At 42.3% G+C, this 5483-nt stretch overlaps 1 long non-coding RNA gene across 1 annotated transcript; it reads left to right on the top strand.

Annotated features, from left to right (window-relative positions):
* The first annotated feature begins 2809 nt into the window (after window positions 1-2809).
* LOC150027988 (uncharacterized) lies at window positions 2810-4226 on the top strand. Its single transcript, XR_016520568.1, has 2 exons — window positions 2810-2881; window positions 3271-4226. It is a non-coding gene; the product is annotated as an uncharacterized LOC150027988 (long non-coding RNA).
* The last annotated feature ends 1257 nt before the right edge of the window (window positions 4227-5483 follow it).

Here is a 5483-nt window from a genome sequence, read left to right on the forward strand (position 1 = left end):
TGGTGTATCCATTTTGTCCACTTGTCGATTTCTAACCCTTTGTTTTCATCCGTTCACAACACAGATGAAGTATCTTATAAAATATCACTCAAGCAAATCCTATCCAATAAAAAGTTGCCACTTGTGATTTTGGATAGGCTACGTCCAATATATTCATGCATTAATAATGTCGCCATTTCATATCCACATAAATTCCTGTGACTTAGTAATTCTAATATTTTCATACATCTCCAATATTATACATGCATTAATAATGTCAGCATTTCATATCCACATAAATTGATGTGACTTAGAAATTCTAAGATTTTCATACATCTCCAATGTATATTTACTCCAATTACATCAGATGCTTCTAATTTATGATTTATTTATCTGTAATATTTCTACTTAAATTAAGTTTTTCGTATTTTTATATATTTTTTAAAATTTAATCTAAATTTAAAATTATATCTTGTATTTTATTATATTTAAATTATGAGTATGATTTTGCAATATAATATATATATATATATAAAATTAGATAATCTAATTAATAAAGTACAATTTATGACTATTTAAAAGAAGAGTCATTACTCATTGATATACGTTCACATAGGTCATAATTAAAAATGCATTAAACATGATCATACTTATAATAATACTTAGACAAGATAATTCAGCCACGTAAATTTCAAACACAACATTATAATATAAAGATATCTAAAATATTAAATAATTAAATTTCTACTTTTATATGATTTATTTGTAAATAACACATCTGTAATATTTTTATCCAGAGTTGCTTCCATATGATTAAGATAATGGAATAAGTGATTTTGTTCTCTTTAAACCATCAAGTGAATACATATATAATATGTTAGGTATAGAATATGACAATGAAATTAACTTTTTTTTCAAAATTATGTATACTTGTTGATCCTGCCGGTTGACCTAGCGCAAGAGCGTTGCCTCGTCACGATCTTCCTCACCAGCTTGACACCACGTGCCCTTCAAGTCCACACCACAGATAGCCTCTCTGAGAACCTGAAAACACAAGGTGGCGCCTGTGCGGCCGGTGGCGCTCCGACGCTCAAGTCAGTAACAAGAACACCCAAAAACTGAGAGAAAACTATACTCGGTAGAACCGTACTAAAGTGCAAATTCTGTTAAGTTTACCTTTATAGCTAGGTTTTTTCTCTCTCCAGGCAGTTACGCTTTGGACGCGTGGCTCGCATCCAACCCTGCACGTGTCATCATCTGGGCTGGGATAACTGGTAGTACCCAGCCCTACACGTGTCATCATCTGAGCTAGGATAACTTGAGCGTCATTTCTATGTAGCATCCAACCCTACACGTGTCATCATCTGGGTTGGGGTAACAGGTAGCATCCAACCCTACACGTGTCGTCATCTGGGTTGGGGTAACTTGAGGGCCATTTCTATGTAGCATGCAGTTACGCGACCAAGTCTCCTATTCAAGGTGCAACCTAGCACGTAACACGCTCTGGAACGCCACCTGACAAGGCGAGTATTAGATGCAACAAAGTACACCATCTCTGTGATATCGCTTGTCGCAGGTGCCACCTTCCTCTCTGTCGCGCCATGCATGTTCTAACTGAGAGGAACTCGCCATTGATGAATGTCCACTCTGGGAATCCCGTCGTCGAGGAGCAAGCTGTTTACTCCAACTCATTTAACCTTCACGCCTCATGCTGACGTAACAATCATCTTTACTGAACTTACACACTTGAACTTCCTCGCCTGAACCCTCAACAGCTTCAACTGAGTTTACTGGGAAATCCGGCGATGTGCTTCTTGGGCGAGGTCTCTCTTGGGCGATGTCTCTCTTGGGTGATGTCCCTCTTGGGCGATGTCTCTTGGCGACGTCTTACTTTAGGGCGACGTCTTACTTCGGCGACGTCACGAGCGGTCGACCTGTTGACTTTTCTTCCTTGGGTCCCTTGAGGGGTCCCACCATGTGTTGACTTTGACTTCTGGTCAACGCCTGGGTACGGGACGGTACACTTGTATGGATAAAGTGGGCATATATAATATTTGATATTGACGGTAACAATTGATGTTGTATCGATCATTTTTCTAATAATCGCATTTTTTGTCGTGTTCTCTTGTACTTCAGCTCTTCCATTCTTTTAGGTTTAAATCCTTCAACTTCTTAGCTTCTTATCGCTCGGTCAGGAGTAAACTTGTAGAAGATTCTCCGACAATTAAATAAATACTCTGTATTGAGAGTGTATAATGATAAAAGCGTACCTTATTCCTTTGTAGAATACTTATTTTTATTTTTAGTGTTTGGTAATTGGTTATTTGATTAATGGGTCATATCTCGTGCATACCTTTAATAAATCAGTGTTAGCTAATTTCTCGGGTTGCCACTCGAATTTGGTGGGGTATGACCTGGATTTATAGGATGTTTCCTTACTTGTCATTTATTGTCAATTTATACTTTAATGTGGTTGGTCACCTGGTCGATCGATCAATGAAACCGAGTGATGTGGCTCATTCAACCCCAACCGATACACTTGTTCTGAGGCTCGATGAAACTTATTTCAGAAGAGTCTGGATGTCACTGTTGGGTACTTCGAGGTATGAAGTGAGGTTGGCACATTAAATGTAGTGTCAGAGATAGAGATAGGATGTGGTCACTCAACGCATCATTCGAATTTTTCACTTTTTGATCGAGATCTAACGGTGTATCCGACCATGTCACTTTGAGTTCGAGTGTTGTGCACCCTTGAATTGAAATGAATCCAACGGTGCCAAAGTGAAAACGTTTTGTTCATTCGTTTTCAAAAATCTATAAATAGGGTTGCATTTCAAACTTTCTTACGTTTCCTTCTGTTTGCTCTGAGTCTGAGAGCTTTCTGAGTATCGAGATACTTTGTGTGAGTGCTTTTTTTTTTTTTTTTTTTTTATCAGCCTTTGTGTGAGTGCTTTACTTTGTGCTTCCCTTTCAATTTTCAAAAGGTTAGTAAAAGAGAGGTACTTCAAAAAAATTATCGAACCGGACGGTAAACCCTATTTCTATGATTCTGAGGGTAAGCCTAAGTTTTCATTCCATGGACTCGATCGCCCACCCGTTATAAATTGGGGCTGAGGTCATCCATGACCACTCAGGACAAGGAAATATTTTATGTATTCAACCAACTTCCGAACAGAATCCCTACTCAGAGGATTTTAGTCGTGTACACTAATCACTCCACCGTTGGGTGGATTTTGCTGGTATGTCGTGTTTAAGTTGCTTAGTGTTTTTATTTAATCTGTTGATTTGCAGGAATTATGGCGCAAACTGATCCCAATGTGACCAATATACTAAAACAACTCCGTCACTAGGCGATGAAGCGACAAAAAGGGGTCGCGTGAGAACATTGCAGAGGGGGTTGTCCACCCGCGTAATTGACTTAGTACCCCCCTCCCCTTAGTGGAGACGAGAGACCAACGAAGGTGAAGAAAAGGGGGAGAGTTGCTCATTCTCCCCATTGCACTACTCTGCAACCCGTGAAGGAGGCTAGGTCATCCTTCTTGACACTACTGGGCGAGCGTTTACACCTCGCTCGGGGTGTTCAGAATGAGGACTTGGTGTCGGACCATGGTGAAGATGATGAATAGAGCACTTGTCATCGACCGGACGCTAAAAAATGAGCTAGAGAAGAACTCAACGGCAGTGGTGGCTAAGTTAAAAGCAGAGCTGGACGAATCCTCCAACTCCATGAAGGTGACCCTGGAGGCCATGGGGTCATTGGAAGAACAATCGTGCAAAGTCAAGTCTAAACTTGACGATGTTCGGGCCTGGACTACTACCCTTGAGGCCGAGCTGAAGACCATTGAGCAAGGTCGTGCCGATGTGACCAAGGCGCAAGAGGAGGAATCAACCAAGCGTGCAGCCTTGGCGGACGAGTTGGCTCACTACTAGTCATTCCTCCTTAGAGTTGACAAGGAGGGTTTAAACCAGGCGATCCACCTCGCGAAGTTCTTCAATGGGATCCCCGTTAACGACGACCGCTATGCTGATTCTAAAGACATCGTCAACGACCAACTGGTGTCGGCGGATGGAGAAGATGAAGAGGAAGCAACATGAGAAAGAGAAAGAGAGGGCGAAAGCTCATTGGAAGAGTTGTTTGACCCTTTGTAATTTTTATTTATTTTTGCTTTATTTTTTGTTGAAAATCCCTTAAGGCCTGGGGTGTGGGCCATAAACAATTTACTTGCTTATATATTTTGGTTTTAACACTCATTTTGTTGGCATTCGTTATTCTTTAGATGCCCACAAACGACCTTATTGCTTTTTGATATTGCTTATGTAGTAGCTGACTGAATGTTTCTTTTGATAGACTTGTATAGTTTTAAAGAATGTATACCGAGACTAAGATCCATGTGATGTCACTCAGATTGTTGAATTATATTGCTAATTCCGTCGTTCATCGAATATTAATATAACTTGACAAGTTGAACGTCGAGCTTTAAATAAATTGAATGTTGGTCGGGCGCTTGGTTTAATATAACTTGTTCTCGAACTAGTTTGGGGACTGGGAGAACGATTGACTCCGGGCGCTATTCGGTCGGTCTTCACGCCTTCAACACTCCTTCTCTGGTCTTCCTCGCCGTGTGGCTCCTCAGACGGGTGGGGTACCTGCAGATGGCACTCCAACGCTCAAGTTAGTGGGGTAGTAGTGTTCGGCTGTCAGAGTACTGTAGATAATGACGTACCTTTCTCCTTGGAATGCGTGATATTTATATTACCTTGACGGGCCCTTGTTGTTGGACCGGATTAGGGGGTTGGTTTGCGATTAGGGTTGAGTTAGGTCATTTCTTAACCATGGATTAGTCTTGCTAATCTGGTCAACCTTTGACTTGAGCGTCGCATGTTGGTCGGCCACATGCACCACGTGGTCGACCTTGTCGTTTGGGTTAGGGTTTGGTTTGCTGAGTCGGCCGAGCCGGGTACGGCGGTCGGCCATCCCAATACAGTTGCCTCCCAGGCTCGAGAGGTGGTACAGCCGAAGAGTCTGAAGAGTGGGCTTCAGGCAGTTTATGCAATGATGAGTGAAGTGATAGTAAGGGGCGTCTGATCGACTGATGTGACGCGCATTTATGAGGAGTTTTTTGGGCGCCAAACGATGTGGACCGTTGGATCAAGCACATCCAATGGCTGAGATTTTTGTGATGTTTGGGTTTCCGAGGTCCTTCCGGGCTATAAATAGGGAGTGGGAACAGTTGTGTTCTACGCGTTATCTTTGGTTGAGCTCCGACACCTCGAACGAATCCGACCGATCTTGGTTACTTCCTTCGTTCGCCTCAAGGTTAGTCATGTCTACTCATTCGCGTCCGACTTCTTCTTCTAAGTCTCCTCCTGAACCTCCCTCCTGTTCGTCATCTTCTTTGTCCTCCTCTTCTTCTTCTTCCTCGTCGTCTAACAGGGTTGCTCCGGCCGGGGAAGTTGGGAATGTCGCTTCCCCGTCGGAGAGGGTGAGGGGGGACGATGCTGGT

This window comes from Phaseolus vulgaris, chromosome 4 (genome assembly GCF_051622355.1).
Source record: "Phaseolus vulgaris cultivar YP4 chromosome 4, ASM5162235v1, whole genome shotgun sequence".
In the NCBI taxonomy this organism is placed as follows: Eukaryota; Viridiplantae; Streptophyta; class Magnoliopsida; order Fabales; family Fabaceae; genus Phaseolus; species Phaseolus vulgaris.